At 35.9% G+C, this 17787-nt stretch overlaps 2 pseudogenes; one reads left to right on the forward strand and one right to left on the reverse strand.

The window, feature by feature from the left end:
• LOC149531926 (uncharacterized) overlaps positions 1-16789 on the forward strand; it is a 60616-nt pseudogene extending 43827 nt beyond the window's left edge.
• A 134-nt stretch (positions 16790-16923) lies between these two features.
• On the reverse strand, positions 16924-17373 carry LOC149531927 (glutathione hydrolase 1 pseudogene; annotated as a pseudogene).
• Between the last annotated feature and the right edge of the window lie 414 nt (positions 17374-17787).

Here is a 17787-nt window from a genome sequence, read left to right on the forward strand (position 1 = left end):
TATACAAACTGAATCTCTAAATGGTGCTAAGTAGGACTCCACCCTTGTTTATATAAATTAATGGGTGCATGAGCCTTTATATGAAAAAAAGAAAAAAATAATGAGGAGATAAGAAGAGTGCAGCTGCAAGACGATCTAGGAGTCTCTAGAAGCTCTAAAAATGGAAGCTTGACCTTCTTTAGGCATTTCTCGTAGTTGACTTGTCATCAAAATGCATTTCTAGTGCATGGAATGCTCTAAATTAGGAACTGATAGTTAACTTTCAGCACACTACTTCAAAATTTTTGACACATCTCTGAGAAAATCATACTTGCTTACCTTGATGGTAGGTTCCAAAAAATCCAAAACTTTACTAAGTGTCAAAACTGCATTTCCTGCATCTGGGTTTTCTTCCCCTTTAGACCAAAATGATGTCTAGATGTTTGCTCTTAAATTTCTCTATTATCTCCATTATTTGGTCAACTTCTAGAAAATCCAAAGCTCTGTAATTGTCCTTTACTAACTGTTGGTAGTTTCTAACCTCGATCTGACAAATGCTTGTCTTATGTCTTCATCTAACAAAACATTCTTGAGTGTTCCTCACAATTGTTGGACTACTGCTTGTGTCACAATGAGCTTGGATTTGGAGTCATCTTCAAATATCTCAATGGAAGTGGTGTTTTAATACCTTTTCACTTCCCAAATTTGCTCTTGAGTTTGGTCCCTTATATTCTATATACCTGCATGTAGTCCCTCCATGACTTTATTGCTGACTAATATCTTTTCAATCTAATCATCAAGTTTATCCAACTTCTTAGTTGTATATACTTCCATAAACATACGATACCTTTGACCTTTTATTGATGTCAAGGCATGTAGGTGTTTTTCCTAGGTATGTACTTCATCCATTAACTCAATATCTTGGTTTACTATAGATACCAACTTATCTACACTCAACTAAATATGGTGGAACAGGTTCAAGTTCCTCTATATTATTTGCACACCTTTCTCTTTAAAAATATCATGCCATCGCTAACATGCTTCCAAAAATGGTCCAATGGTATTGTTCCCATGCCTTTCCTCTCTAATGCTTTAGCAAGAGTAAATCTCTGGATTATCCAGGTCTATAGGGCCCACAATTTGATGAAGATAGCCTCATAATATCTCATTTTTCTTCCTAAGTTCTATCAACTTGGACTTATCCTGGTCCATACATCTAAACACATCCTTCATGCCCATAGTGATCATTACTTTTGTTGTGCCTACCATGAGCCCTCCCAACATGATCTCCTTGATTTGGTGATCCTCAGGAGTTAGTTCCTTAGTGTCAACATGTGGAGGAGGAATGGCTATATGTGCAAGTAAGTCCTAATCTTGGTTCTTTATTATGAAGGCCAATGTTCATGCATCATCTATAGGTGGCTCAAGCCTCTTGAGTGCTTTTAGTAATTCCTTCATTCTCTCCTCCACTATCAAGTCAAACTGCCCTTTCTACTGAACTATGACTTCTATCTTCAACCATGCCGGTGTGGTGGGAGACATGTATTTTGTTCAAGAAGTTGTTTCCACTGTAAGCCCCTTTCCCTTATCAATCCTCTCTGGAGTCTTTTCTCATTGAGAAAGATCTACAGTTTAAGTCTCTCTATTTGGTTGGGCTAAGGTCCTACCCTCTGTATCATGAGGATTTTGTTGAGGCTCTTTAGGTATTTCCCCTTCCTTTGATTCTTCATCGTGTTGGTAAACAAATTGTTCTTTCTAATGTAACTCTTAAATGCCCTAACCTGTGAGAAACAATTTGATACTAATAGTTGTATAATCTATCATGAGGTTGATAGATTTCCTCTAAATTAAAAGGTATAGCTTCCTTATCAATGATATTCAATGAATCTTGTTTTATTCCTAAACTAACTAGGTATGTTCTTAACCTGAGAATGAAAGAGGAAAACCAAGCCAGCCCTAGATAGAACTAATGAAGGTAGAGAATTCAGTTCTACACCTAGCCAACCCCAAGAATTCACACTTCCTATGACTCCCCAAGATTGGTAATGCAATGTGAATTCTATGTATGCAAATGTAGTGCAAAATGAAATGAAAGAGAAAGTTAAATAATCCCAATTCCTATAATAGGAACGTCTGCAAATACTCTAATCTGCAACCCATTCACTATTCAACATGAGATGCAAGATGATGCCCAAAACTAAAAATAACATTACTCTGATTGATTATAATCAAAGGAGAAATAACTAAATGCTTTGATTCAAAAAGAAACCCCTATTGCCTTGAACATCACAAATAAGAATGCTCAGATTTTATTTGCTTACAAATTATGCTAGATCTATTACAAAAACTCAAACTCTTAACATGCATAATGAAAATGCGGAAAACTAAACTAATTTCCTTCTCCCTCTTGTGAAAAACTCCAACTTGACTATGAAAGGTGTAGCATAATATGAATTTTCCACTTCATATTTAATGTCATGTTGATGTCCAAATCTTCAAGCAATAAATCATTATGAGATTATCTTTATTTGTTTAATCAATTAAGAGCTCTTTTCCATCTCTCTATTGTGGATTTGATGCTTGGTGAAAATTCTATTTTTGAGTGTGAAAAGCGCACCCAATCTTCAATTTTCCATTTCCATGTAGTGGGCACAATTTTGATGTAGATTGATTCATAAATTAATTTTCTAGAGTGATCTTGATACTAGACCCCATATATCTTCATTGTGGATTGAGATTTTCCTTTTCTCTCCTCATGGAAAATTGAACTTTGACTGCTAAAGGCGTAGTGAAAAATGAGTTTTCTGCTATGCTATTACCTTTGGTGGAAAAAGAAACATTTTCTTTTCCAATGGAAAATCTGAAAATGACTACACAAGGTGTGGCGGAAAATGAGTTTTCCACCACACATTTTTCCTTTGGTGGAAAATCTTGAGTCAACTACTCCATTATGGAAAATTCAAGAAGTGCTTCTCCATGGCAGAAAAATGAATTTTGACTTCATAAAGCGTAGCAAAAAATGAATTATTCACTTCTTTAAAACTTTGTCATATTTTCACCATTTTGCTTCCACATTTGCATATCTGGACTTAGAAACAATTCAATCCTTCATAGAAACTTTCTTAGAAAGGAATACATTAGCCAAAATTTATCATGGGTGGAAACTTAAAAGTTTTTAAAATTGGGGTTCTTTTAGTGCACCTACACATCGACATTCAGTTTTTAGGGCTCCCTTTCTTCTATTGCCTATTCTTCTATTTGTGTGACTCGAGGAAGTGGAGTTACTAAGCCTTTATAAAAAAAATTAAGTCATGAGGTGATGGTGGTAGAATGCCCAGAGGTCCTTGAGGTAGAGGCAACATTTGATTGTAATCCTACCCTAAGGATTCAATTATGGTATTATTTCTTATTTTCTCTTCCACCATATCAGTGCTCACTAACATGAAGTCAAAATCAGAGAGGTTGAAGATATCAATTTTTTGACCCTCCATATCTACCATCCATTATTGTTGCTCATATTTTGATGTAGATACATGAATAGGTTCTTTAGGAGCATATGGATGGGTCATTGTTGAACTTCTTCTTCTCTCCTCCTCTTTTTTCCTTACTAAGTGAGTCCTTAGGCTCAGGAGGACATATTCAATCTGCTCCCCTTTTTATTCTTCTACCTCAGCTTTTTGGATTGTCTTGAGAACCTGTGGGGGTGGATTGTTCCTTTTCTTTAATCTTCTCCTTTGTGTCCCCACTATAATTGTCTCAATCCTTGTCCTTTTGGGGGTCAAGGGGGAGGCTTCTTCCTCTTGTGTAGCCATTGATGCTACCCTTTGTTTTTCTAGTTTCTCTACCTCTGCCACTTCTTCCTATACCTATTCTAGGTGGGAAGGTTCTTGGGGTTCTTGTTTAGGCTCTTAAACCACAAGCTCAACTTGTTCACATTGTGCCTATTCCTGTTGAGGCACTTGCACTCTTCTTACTTTCAAAGGAACCATTTTCCTTTTATTGCTCTTATCGGCTTCAAAGTACTCAACATCCCTCTCATGCTAGTGCACCATTTTTGGCCTCACCAGCGATTGAATAGGGAAGGTTAGCACTATGACTTTAGCCACTTTTCCTTTGACTAGCCTTGTAGTAGCCTATAGGGGCATAACCTGAGGAACTAGATCTACTTTGAAAGACTTCTTGATCCATTCCTTTGTTAATTGGACTATACACCTAGCTTGATGATTGGTGTTTGCATTCTTATCCCTCTCTATCTCTATATTCATTATAGGCCAGTCATAGATCTTGTCCCTATTGTATAAAGGATCCAAGATATCTTCTAAATCTTTTTCTATAGCCTTTAGAGGGATCTATATTTTCAACACCTTTTCTGCCAACTACAGAGTCAGCGTACAATAATTCCTTATCCGAATATCATAGTCATCTACTACATTCATCCAATGGTCTTCTAATGCATCCTCATATACAAAATCCTTCCTTGTCAGATGTTGTACCATCTTGATGTTGTCAAAGTATGGGTGAGAGGAGTTGTATGCTTCCAAGGGATATTGATCCCATTCAGAATCAAAAGTAACAATGTCCTACTTTTTCTTGACCTTAAAAGCATCAATTGTGATGGGCTAGACCCATTTCTTCTTGTATTATCTTCTCACTCTTCATATATAGAAGTGAGCTAGCATGCAATCTCTAGAAGAATAAGCCTATCTGACGGATATCTTGGGAGCTTCTTTGGGTTTTCAAGAGTATCGACTACCCTCACATAGGGGAATGTCTTGAATTGAATGTAGTAAGTGCTAATCTTTGTAATCTTGGCTGCTACTTCTACTGACATCTTTTTTGCATAATCACCTTCTATAAATTTGATGATTACAAAGATGAAGCCATTATTCACCACCCTATATTCCATGCCTTGCTCTGAGAGTTTATTTTTCACCAATTGTGGATATACCACATAGGGTCAAGCATTTGCATCTTGCATGCTTCCCTTTTTGTAGAGGTTGGGATAGTGGTTCTAGTCACTAATAGATTTCATAGCTACCAGTTTGTCATCCAAGTTGTCACTTAGGATGGTAGCCCAATCAATTGGCATCTTTGTCATCCTAATGGTTTCTATAAAGTGGACCATCCAAGTTTGAGGTGTTATGCTACAGGAAGTCCCATGAATCTACTCAAAAGTATAGTTGCATATCCAATGTTATCCTTCATATACCCACTGGTCATGTCTACTTTGTCAACTCAACGACCCACTAGTGTTCTATCTATCAAGAAGGAGATTGAATCATTTCTCTAGCTTCTTTTTCATTCTCCCAATACCATCTTTTTGATCAATAATAAAAAAACTTGTAAATACTAATCCACAATTGGGAGATGGAATAATTTCTCAATATTCCTTGATTGGAGGTCCAAGGCTATCTTTCCTATCATACTCTTCACAATCTTCTCTTCGGTCACATAATTTTCTGCAAGAGTCATTATGAGTTCTAAAGATTGGATGGATGTTGGATGTAATGTCGCATTCACTAGGCCCAACTGGATAAGTGCTTACACTATTACAAATCATTTCTTTGGTTTGTTACAAATTGTAAGGAAGACATTCTAGTCAATATGCCCAAGTTTTGTGTCTCTAATCTCAGCATGCCTGTCTTGAAACTGTGATTTCCTCAGTGCACCTTGGTACTTGAATACAATGGGTTTCAAAGCTATACTTGAATACAATGGGTTTCAAAGCTATCTTTTCAGCCATTGAAGAGGATGATTACACCATTTTATTTGCATAAGAAAAGAATCAATAATTTATAAAGCTAAAATTTAATTGAAAACAAGTCCTAACTTACTCCGACAATGGTCATAATCAAGCAAAATGCAATAAAAATCATTAACTCACCTCCAAATACACTGAAATGCACTTTAGCACACATAGCACACCCTTGAAGGTGTGTTGGTGCACTTTTTGGGCCCCTATTTGGCCTCTTGTGTGTAGTTGTGCACCTACACACATGGGTACTTACATAAGGTGTACACATGCACATGTGCATGTACGCACATGCACATGTATGCATCTACAAACATGTGTAGTGCATGTGTAATTTGGGTGAGGGCACTTAGGTTTTTATTACATTTTACTTAGATTTGAAGGCACAAAGATGCACACATGCACACCTTGAGGAGGAGTGTATGTGTGCACCTTTAATGTCTTAGGTTTGGCCTTCTTTGTATTGAGTCAAGATTTGTTAAGAAGGTGCACACATGCACACCTTGTTGAGGTGCACATATGCATACTTTCATGGTGTCTTAACACTTTAAGTATGATAGGTTCTCATGTTTTGTTTTAGTGAGGTCTTCCTTTGTGTGTGAAGGTGTGCACCTATGCACCTCATTAAGGTGTGCATGTGTGCACCTTCGCAAAGGGCTAACTTTTGTTGTTCACTTGTAGCTTGGGAGCAAAGGAGCGCACATCAAGGGGTACGGGGATGTGGTGATCAATTGGATTTGAAGTGTGAATGAGTTGAAGAAGGGGTGTCTGGGGTCTTATATAGACCCCAGGACCTTAATGTGCAGCTCCATAGGTGTGTACCTTCATAGGTGAGCACCCTCCAGAGGTGCATACATGCACATCTTTGAAAGGAGATGTAGTTCACACTTGCACACTGCATGCACATTTGCATGTGCCCTAGTGTGCTAGTGCACACTTAGGCACATGAAACTTATAAAACTTCATTCTTTTCATCATTCTGGCTCTCCAAACTTCCCCATTTATAGACTGGGGATTGATCTAGACTCTTGGGGGAGTCCTAAAATGACCTAGACTCTAGACAAAAGGGAAGTAATGACAATGAAATTTCTTCATTAGCAAGCGTTCTTCTGACATGTGTCAAATGACAACTGAATTCTTAACACTTCAAGCAGCTTTCAAGTTCCTTGATGGTCAAAACTCCAGAATCTCAAATCTTCAAGCTCAATGTGTTCTTGGTGTATTTATTTCTTTTGACATTTCAAAGTGTACTATATCATGAGCTTTCAACAACTCAGAGAGAACATTTTACTCCACTAGTCCATTCATCAAGAATCCTTGTGAAACTTGTTTATCAATCATTGTTCAACCAAATGAGAAAGTCCATTCTGAGGGATCTTGATGAGTTATCAATTTTTCATTTGAGGTCCTTAGTAATCTCTTTTGATTTTCTCCATGAAGCTCACTTATTTCCATTTCATTCTTCCATAAAGCCATTTATATAGATAGTAGATAGCCATTTTGGAATGCATATCTATATGTGTCAGATTAATTTTTAGGATCTTTTAGAATCTTTAAATTTAACACCCTCTATAATTTTTTTTTCTATACCCGAATTATGCTTAGAGTGTGTGGCCAAGGTATTGGTGTTGTTTCTCTAGTTTCTTTATTTATTTTGATAACCATTGTGTTCCTCTTTTATTGAACTTTTTGGGAACTCTCACACCAAACAAAGATCTTACCAATTCTTTGAGAAGGCCTTTTGTCTAAACCAACAAGTTTGGATTATCCCTTGCTATTGTCAACCTCAATTTGAAAAAACACTAGGATAGCCAATCTTTAAATTTTACAAAGTGTTGAGAGCCATCGATCAGTAACCCTAATTTCAAAACTAAAAGACCTTTACAACTGCAAGTAAGATTCATTTTCAGTTGGTACAAGAAACAAAATCATCTAAATGCTTTGACAAAGAAATACCTCTTCCCAAAAGTCGAAACCAAAAGGAGTGATCTATGAGATGCGTCAAGAAAAAATCTTGATTGCACCTAACCCCTGGACTCACACAACCTTTAAAGAAAATACACAACTTGAAATAAACACACAACTAAAAGTAAACTACCTTGCAAAAAGTAAATACATTTGCAGAAAATAAACACTCACAGATTTTTTTAAAAAAATGTTTAGGCCTCAAAGTAATGTTTTAGAAATTGCCTATTGAATGGAAATGGGACCAATTCCCCTTATAGAGAACTCCGCCTAAAATTATTTTCTCCCAAAATTTCTACAATTTGATAAGGGCCAATCCATAAGTGTTGAAACTTAGTGTGACTTACCAAATTTTCTTTTGCCTTGTTTCGAAGGAGAACAAGGTCATATATTCTGAAAGATTTGATTGTGGCCCACTTTTCAAACCATCATTTGATGACAACCTGATGTTTTCCCATATTCTCTAAAGTGGCTATCCTCTCCTCATCCACTTCAAAGAGATTCATTAATCTAATTTGAAAACTCTGTTAGCATCCTTAGCGCACCCCCTCATGAATTTCAAAACTAAAATCTTGAGATTAAGTGGGAATATTGGTTCTTTTCCATAGACGAGTAAATAGGGAGATGTCCCCAAAGCATTTTTTATCCTAACTTTGTCCATCCTTAATGCATATTTTATGTAAGTGTGCTAATCTTTTGAATGTTCTTGTAGCAATTTCTTTATCACTGTGATCAAGTAATTATTGGTGGACTCAACCACACCATTCCATTAGGGATCGTAATTAGATGAGAACTTGATTATGAACTAATTGTCTAATGCCCATTGAGTAAGGAAGATTGACAAAAAATATGACTCATTATCACATACAAGGAAGAACGACATAACAAACCTTGTGACAATGTGTTCTTCCAAAAAATTAGTAACCACTTTTATTGTGCAATTTTGAAAAGTTTCAGCTTCTATCCAATGCATAGAATAGTCTCTAGCTGTGAGGAAGAAAATATGTCCTATAGATGATGATGGGTTTACTAGTCCTATAAATTCAAACCCCCACTTGGAAAAAGGTCGTACTGCAAACACTGGTTGTAGTGGCATGGCTGAATGTCTTTCTCTATTGGCACTTGTCTAACAAAGGTGGCAAGAACATACATGTTCAACTGTATCTTGAAGATTGTAGGCCAAAGGTAAAATGATCTCAAAATCATGTGAGTTGTAGCTTTTACTAATTCATTTCTCATACCATACCTATCATGAAACTATTTCAAAACTTCTTTTGCTTCTTTGTGTTCCAAACACTTCAAATAAATTCCCTCATAGTTTCTTTTGTAGAGTTTTCTATCTTGGAGCATATAGGATTCACATTTCATCTTGAGTCCTTTGTGTTGGGAACTATTCATCCAAGTAGGGTATTGATTATGCAAAAGATAATAGACAATATTTTGATACCACACATATGTAATTATTCCTTGATTAATATCCACTTGAGATACTATGATCTTTTGTTGATTCTTGTTGCTAATTTCATTATCAAATCTGATTCCATCATTAGCACTGATCTCATTATCAATGATATTAGTTAGTCCTTGTCTCCTCACTAGCTTCATTGGTTGAATCTCTAGATCAAACTCTTGTAATATAGCCATCCATTTTCCTCATCTTTTTCCTAATTCACTCTGCATCAATAGTGTTTTGACTGTAGGGTCAGTGACAATAGCATATACCTTACTCTTGAGTATGTAATGGAAAAAATTCTTGACTGCCTTTTTAGAGAAAAAGATTGTTTATCAAGATTTTAGTAACTCAATTTAGCATTCTTCAATGGACAATTCATGAATGTGATAATTCTCTCACCTTCTTTGTATTTCTTTTGAGTGAGAATCCAAGTGCATGAATGTTCTGAAGTAAATGAATAGATTTTGAATGGTAAATCATAATCTGGACTTACAAGAACTAGGGCCATAAAGAAGGCCACTTTGATGTCTTTAAAATATTTCTTTATTTCAAGAACCCATTCAGTCTTTTTCTCATTTCTTGAGTAAGTCATTAAGGGGACGTACTATCTCAGCAAATCCACTAATGAACTCACATACAAAATTGATCTTACCAAAGAAAGATTTCAGCTCTTTACAACTATGAGGAGGTGATAGATTAAGAATCACTTCTATCTTTTCAGGATCAATGGATATCCCAACTTCAAAAATAATATGACCTAGAAGCTTTCCTTTTGTGATCTTGAATGAACACTTCTTGGGATTCAATGATATGCCATACCTTCGACATCGGTTGAATACTTGTTTCAAATCTGCAATATGAGTACTCTGATCTTTTAAAAGACGGTTAAGTAATCCATATAGATAACTATACATTTATGTTGATCTTCTTGGAAGACTTGGAATTTTGTAATGGTGTATGGAATAGATAGGGCAACAATCAATTCAACTGAAAACCTCTTTAGTTTTTTTTTTTCTTTCAACGAGTTGCAACACACTTGCTAAAATGGAAAGGGCATCACATATCATGTTCTGCTTCCTTCGAATGGACCTTATATTCAAGGCCTCAAAATATTCCAATAAGTCCCAAAATCTTTTTTGGTATGCAAGTAATCTTCTGTCATTGCAAGAGTAGATTGATTTCACCTGTCTAATGACCAACTGAAAGTCTCCTTCACTTATGAGAGCTTTCACATCTTTCTCTGATGCAAAGAGAAGTCCACGAATCAAGGATTCATACTCTATGACATTGTTAGTACATTTAAATTGTAAGTGATATGCTACACAAAAAGACCTACCTTTGGGAGTAATTAATTCAATACTTGTACCAACTCCTAATTTGCATTTAGAGTTGTCAAACTTGAGTGTCTAGATTGGTTGTTCTTTGGGTTTTCTAGACTTGTGTTTATTGGTGCATAATGTTTCGTTCACTTGAATTTTAAAAGATTGTTTCTTTGAGATCCATTGCAATATTTCACATGGCGGACTTGGTGAGTTGCCACAATTTATCTTTGGTATAGGGGCAATTTGTTTCTCTTTTTCACTTTGAATGTCCCCAATTAATTTATTGATTTTATTAATTTAGGATTTAGGATGAACAACCATTGAGGTCCAACCTTGGCCTTTTAGAAAACATCTTCTACTTAGGACTTTGATCATACTTGGTGGAGGATTAGATAAACCCCCACTTTCTGAAGAAGTATCACTATATGACACATTAGAATCTTATTTTTCTTCTTCATTAATCCTTAAAAATTTAGATATACACGTGGAACTTGAACTTTCCTTTTGTGCCTCATTTGGATTTTGACCATTTTTCAATTACATTATCTGAGTGAGTGCCCTAGCAATTGCTTCCTGACAATGTGAGCATTCAAATTTAGAATGAATGACTTTGTGCAACCTGTAAAATCCTAGAAGTAGCAAAATATTTGGGTGTAATCCATCACCGAAGCATTGTAAGTTTGTAACCATACTATCTATGAACTAAGTTACAAGCTCTTCTTCTAGGGTGGGGATCATATATTCTTTATTCAGATTGTCCGGTCTCTTGGCTGAACTTATGTCAAGCGACATCACTTTGTAGGAACCTAAATCAGCTTGAAAAAATGCTACCTTGTTTGGTGTGTTGTATTTTGTGATCATTGTCTTCAACTTTGGCTCAAATTTAATCTTTATCTGATTATTCAATCCTTTCCAAAGTATCCATAGTTGAGTAAAATTAGTTGAGAACCATCCTCTTAAGCATTTTTTCCATTCTCTACTTAGCAAAAATCTATATGTTTCTGGGATTTCCATCGCATGTATGTCTACAATGTCTTGAATTTGGGGGTCTAAAGTTAACTGTATTCTAACATCTTTAAATACTCGGATAACTTTTACTTCCATCTTGTCAAGTTGTATCACTATCTGATTTGAGGGTTGAGGAGTGACTCCCAAACTTTGAGCTATCAAAAGTGGCATGACATTACAAGAAACTCCTGAATCTATAAGAAAATTGTGTATGTTCCTCCCAAAATTTTGAGACTAAGCAAGGAAGGGGGCACTTCAATCTTGTCTTTATACATGGTAGGCATTCCCTTAGAAGTGTTGACTTGTTGTGATGCTATCTTTTGAGTGACTGGGTTTGCATTAAACATATCCTTTATATGATCATGAGTGTTGAGCATTGCTTCCCTTTGATTAGGACAATTTTGTGGCATATCAAACATGGACATATTAGCCTTGGTCCTCTTTAAATCTTCCACTACACTATACTTTTCAGTTTCCCATATAGGATTCTTCAAGAGTGTAGGCACATTCCCTTGGTTTTTATTTTGTTTCCCAATGTATGATGCTCTGGTAGGTACTGGAATGTTATTAGCTCTTGGATCAAGAGGTGTTGGCTACAAGGCAGGAGGATTCCCATCAGTCATGGGTTCCCGTTAGTTACATAAATTGTAAGTATTCTGATTGTCATTTTGAAAAGCTAGAATCTCTCTGGTTGAGGATTCAATTCCTGATTGAATGGAAAAGTGAATTCTTCATTAGCTAGTTGCTCCATTTCAAATTTTGTAAAGAATAATAAGATTCTAACATCATAGCATTGTATTGCATAAGAGATTCACTATTATTGCATTGTGAATTCTAGTTCACTTCTGATTTTCATTGAAATATGAGCTGCCATTGTTAGGTACATTTTGATTATTGTCATATTTGTTGATGTACACAAACTAAGCATTGTTGTTATTATCAGCAGGGATACTTCCATTGTTTAGATGGGTATTCCATTGTCAATTGTACCTTTGGAAACCGTTGTTGTGATCTCGAGGATTGTAATTGTTCCATGCATTGTTATTTCCTATATTATTCTCGTATTATTATTTTTGCTGAAATTCTTATTGCAGTTTTGACCATAGTTATTGTTGTAAGGGCCTGCATTCATTCTTTGAAAGTTATTGTTTTTCTTGTGCGATGACATCAAATGGGTTAATTCATTGGTAATTTGAGACATAGTCTTCTTCATTTGACCAATCTCAGATGCGACATTAATTTCTACTTCAATGGATGTTGTTGCCTTTTGCTCAAGAAAGTAGGTTTTGGAGGTTCATATCCAAGGTAAGTTATGGATGGACTTGGTACAATTGGTGCCTGTTGTAGTGGGACTAGATTCATTGCAATGAATTGACTAGGCATTATTGGTGCTCGAATAGGATATGTTGGTATCATTGTAGTAGCTTGAGCTGGAACCATCAATCCTACTCCACTAGGATTGGCTTGTTTAGTAAAGGTAATCACTTCGTCAAAGACATTTTCAAATGTGTCAATGTTTGCAACATGCAACCTTCATAGGAAGATAGTAGTGAGATGGTCCATAACATTAAGATAAATTTGGATTACAACTTCAACTGGTATAGTATAGGGTGTTTCCAACTTGTGGTAAGCTATAAAAGTGATGATTAAAATGTTAAATGGTCTCCACTGGATCCTTTTTCATTGATATGAATTGATGATGTATCACAACCAGGTTGACGCATGTTTTAAATTGCTTGAGGAACAAATTTTCAAAGGTGGCCCAATTTTGGATACATCTTGGTGGCAATTTTGCATAACAGTTAAAGGAAACTTCTCCCAATGAGTATGGGAATAAATAGATGATCACATTCTCCCATTGAGCTCTCTTTCGATTGCATATTTCTTTAAAGACTTTGATATGGTAGTTGTTTGTGTTAACTCATAGATGAACCTCAGGCAGAATTTCTCAGGATTCTTGGGAAGGTCATTAAGTGCACCTTGCAATTTAATTGGTGAATCTATTGTATTTTCAAAAAAGGCCATTGGTGGAGGATTTGGTGAACTGATGGGTGGAGGTAGGTTCGGAGGTGGAACTGCAGATGATGAAATTTTGACTAGAAGTGTTAGAATTTTTGTTAGTCCTTTGTCATTGCAGGGCTTACAAAAATAACTGAGTTTTAAGAACTTTGGTTCACTAACTAAAGATCTTAAAGCTTGCTAAAATGGATATGGTGGATTAGGATCTTTCAATCTGCATCAATTCTAGAAAAAGTGCACCTCTGCAAATGCACACTCTCTCAAAATAGCGCACCTATGCACCTTCTGATAGTTTCAGACAAGGAAATTTCTGAACTTCCAAAAACTGTAGAATCTCAAAAATGCTAGTTATTTTTCTTTTAGTATGGTATGTGGCCCTCCTTATAGCATCACTTCTATTGAGATGTCATTTTTCATGATGTTGAACAACATGAATCATTTTGAACTCCTCACTTGAAAAGCTAATCGATGATCAACTCCAAGGTTTCGGGCAATCTTGCGACCTACTGAAAAATGCTCAATTGAAGATAAATGTGTATATTCACGAGGAGGCCTTTGTTGGTTCTATTGGTAAACAAATTGTCCTTTTAAATAAACTCTCAAAATGCCCAAATCTGAAATAACAATTAGATGCCAAGAGTTGGATAATCTATCATGAGATTGATAGATTTCCTCTAAATTGGAAGGTACAACTCCCTTATGAAATGATATGCAATGAATTTGTTTTATTTCCTAAACTAACTGGGTGTGTTCTTAACCCGAGAATGAAAGAGGAAAACCAAGTCAATCCTAGGCAAGATTAACTCAAGAAAAATTTAGATCCTAAACCTAGCCAACTTCGAGAACTCACACATCTTATGACTCCTTGGCATTGGTGATGCAATATGAATTCAATAACTACAAATGCAAATGCAATGTAAATGAAATTAGAGTAGAAGGTCATCTATTTTGGTTCCTGTAATAGAAATGGCTGCAAACACTTCTTATCCACAACACATCTGTTATCCAATTCTAAGGTGTAAGATAATGCCCAAAATTGATTAATGCAACTCTCTGATTGCGAATAATCAGAAAAACCCCTTTTAAACTCTTTGATTTAACAAAAGATCTCTCTTTATTATGAACATAGCAAATAATGATGCTCTGATCATTATTACTTACAACTCAGTATCAAATCTATTACAAAAATGGAATAGAAACACCCCCCCCCCCCCCCCTTCCCTCCCCAAATGAAAGAAATGAAAATTATAGAAATTAAATGTGCTCCTCTCCCTACTCCAGCTCTCTGACTGTATGCAGAAAAAGCAGAACCACCTGGACAATAAAGAATTGACACCAAGCATGATTGTCTCTGCAATCTCCCTTCATACCAACAATTTACCGACCCCCAATACTAAGTTTATAGAATTTCCTTACAATCCATAGAGTTCACAGGAACTCATGATCTTCCATCTTCTCTGAATACCAAAAATCAAGAGATAATATATTGTGAAAATGCAAGGAATATGGATCAAGTCGATCCTGTCTTTTCACTTTCTCATAAAGGAAACTGAACAATCATTTTACTATTTAAAACTTTGAATCAGGATATGAATATCAAGCTACCATTTATTACAAATATAGACTTTTAATGCCTCTATGCCTCTAAAAAGTCTCTGAACCAGATTCTATATTATGATCTCTCGGTGTCACTTCAGATCTAATAAATAATGTCCCATCTTTTGGGGAATGATCAGGAATGAAGCACATTGCAACAGGATGTTTCTTAGCTGTCATGATAGAAAGTTCTTGTACTGCAAAATTGGAGCATTTAAGGGTGATAACTCACCCGAAAGTTGAGCATGGAAAACATGAACATCAAAAGGTCGATATGTTACAAGAATATAATCTTGGCATATGTCCATCACCATAGGCCTTCAAGAAAGCTATTAAGTTAAACCCTATCTTGCATATATGATATGTTGGCTCATTAAAGAAGTGGAGCATGATGATCATGTGTAGTCTGAATTTCATAATATTCGAAACTCCTTGTTAGTACTTGATCAAGGTTTGATAGAACAAAGTTCCCAACTACCTTCTCCATCACTTAGCTATCCATCAAGTATCTCTGTAGCATCAGAGCTACTACTTTGTCTGGACCCTTGTGAAGCTTTTAAAGTGGCTTTTGCAAGTGTCAGTGGATATATAATTTGATCCCGAAGGGTGCCAAGAGTAGTATAATGCTGCTGAGGCACATAGCGTATGTATTGACCAATTTGTGAACTTGGAATGTTATCACAATTCTCATCTAGTTTCTTTATTCTTCCACTTGCTACCGGCCAAAGACCTCGAAGAACATGAAATATTGAACTCTTGCCACTGATGCCACCAATATTGCTACCAATGCAACAAGCACAACCTCTTTGGCAGAAAATATGAAGATGGCTTCTCCTGCGAAAAATTAACATTTTCCTTCTCCTGCGGAAAATGACCACGAGTAGTCATTTTCCACCAAAGCAACTTCTTTGTCATTTTCACCATTCTGCGTATTATTTCCAAATAGTTAGTGCCATGCAAAATGAAATAATAGTTGAAAGCCAAACATCATATAAGGTTTACTATGAATTCCAACTTCATAAATCAGGATTCTTTATGGGCCCGAGTTCTTTATTCCCTTTATTATCCGCATGTGGTCAAATGGAAGTGACTCCCTTAAGTTCAAACCCAAGGCTCCATCCAACAATGAAATGTTTGAATCTGCATCCAACTGTTTGTTGATGCTGTTATGTTCCCTGCCTCCCTTAACAAACCAAAAGAGCCTCAAAGGAGAATGGTTGTTTCTGTAACTAATCCGCCATTTACATCTGTATTGTGAGGAGAAACATTACATTTCACACTTACATTTTATTTGGCCAAGTAAATGCACTTCGCAATGCCAAAGTCTGACAAATGTGCTTCAAAGTTATCATCTAAAAGAATATTATATGTCTTCACATCCCTATGAAAAATGCGTGGGTTGTGGTCATGAAGATATGATAATCCTTCTACAACACCATGAGTTATCTTTAGACGATTATCCCAATCTAGTTTAATCTTCTTTGATGTTCCATGTAAGATGTCCCAGAGACTCCCATTTACCATGTAGTCATAGAATAGCGGATTCCCATGTAGAGAAAGTGAATATCCATGCAAACTTACAAGATTCTAATGCTTGATACTTCCAACTGTTTCTAGCTCAGTTTCAAATTCTTGCAAGCTTTGCAGACAGTGGCTGTACAGTCTCTTTATCGCAGTTGGCTTACAATTCTTTAAAACACATTTGTAAATAGTGCTTATAGTACCATAGCCAATTATGTATTTCTCATTTATATTTTTGGTAATTCTTATAATGTCATCATAAAGTGCAGGGCCATGTCCATGTGAAGTATGTTTAATCTTGGAGAACCTTAATCTGTTGTGTATTCATTAAAATTGCCTTCCAATTGTCCATCTTGGAAGAGAATTATGTGCATCATAGAAGATAGTGGATGTTTGGACGGTCTTATGAAGTTTGGAGGAGCTGGCAGAAGAGAAACACCAGAACTATTGCTATCAATAGAGAAGTCATCCATTTCATTCCACTTGCTGCCATAGTGAGAAGTATCAAAGGTCATATTATTATAGATAGTTTTCTTTAATTCTACAACAAATTTTGGAGACAGCACGTCAGATAGAACATTTGAAACATTGACAAAATCTAGATCACCGAGATTCATCCTCACAGTAAACATATGCTTAAATGCTTCAATCATTCGATGTAGGCCTAGCACTCCATAGGATGCTGATGGAATCCCATATCTCATAATTATGTTCAGAACTAATATCATTCCTGCACCACTAGAAGATGTAGACGACATCTATCGCATTGCCATACTGTCCTTATTTCATATTTTTTGCATTTTTGAATTCCTATTACAATACGACCATCATCTCCAAAGGAAATTACTTCTTTTGAATGCAGAAAGAATGCAAACACAGTTCTGTCACTGCAACCTCTACTTTTCTATAACCAATGTATTTGTTAAGAATGAGAGAAGTTTCATCAACAGAACTACGCACACTATCCTGAGGAGAGAAATTCTAAATTTTACAATGCCAATTTTATCATTACATCAGTCACCTGAAAACTCTCTTCTGTAGATGCTTGGATATCATAATTCACAATCATCATTCTTTTACTGAAAAAGATCATCAATAGGAGCATATTATCTTAGCCGGGTTGGGATCTATAACCTACCCGATATGAAAAGACCTTTAGAAAAACCCACCCG

Source organism: Cupressus sempervirens, chromosome 11, assembly GCF_028749045.1.
Source record: "Cupressus sempervirens isolate cs-2001-9-10 chromosome 11, ASM2874904v1, whole genome shotgun sequence".
Taxonomy (NCBI): Eukaryota; Viridiplantae; Streptophyta; class Pinopsida; order Cupressales; family Cupressaceae; genus Cupressus; species Cupressus sempervirens.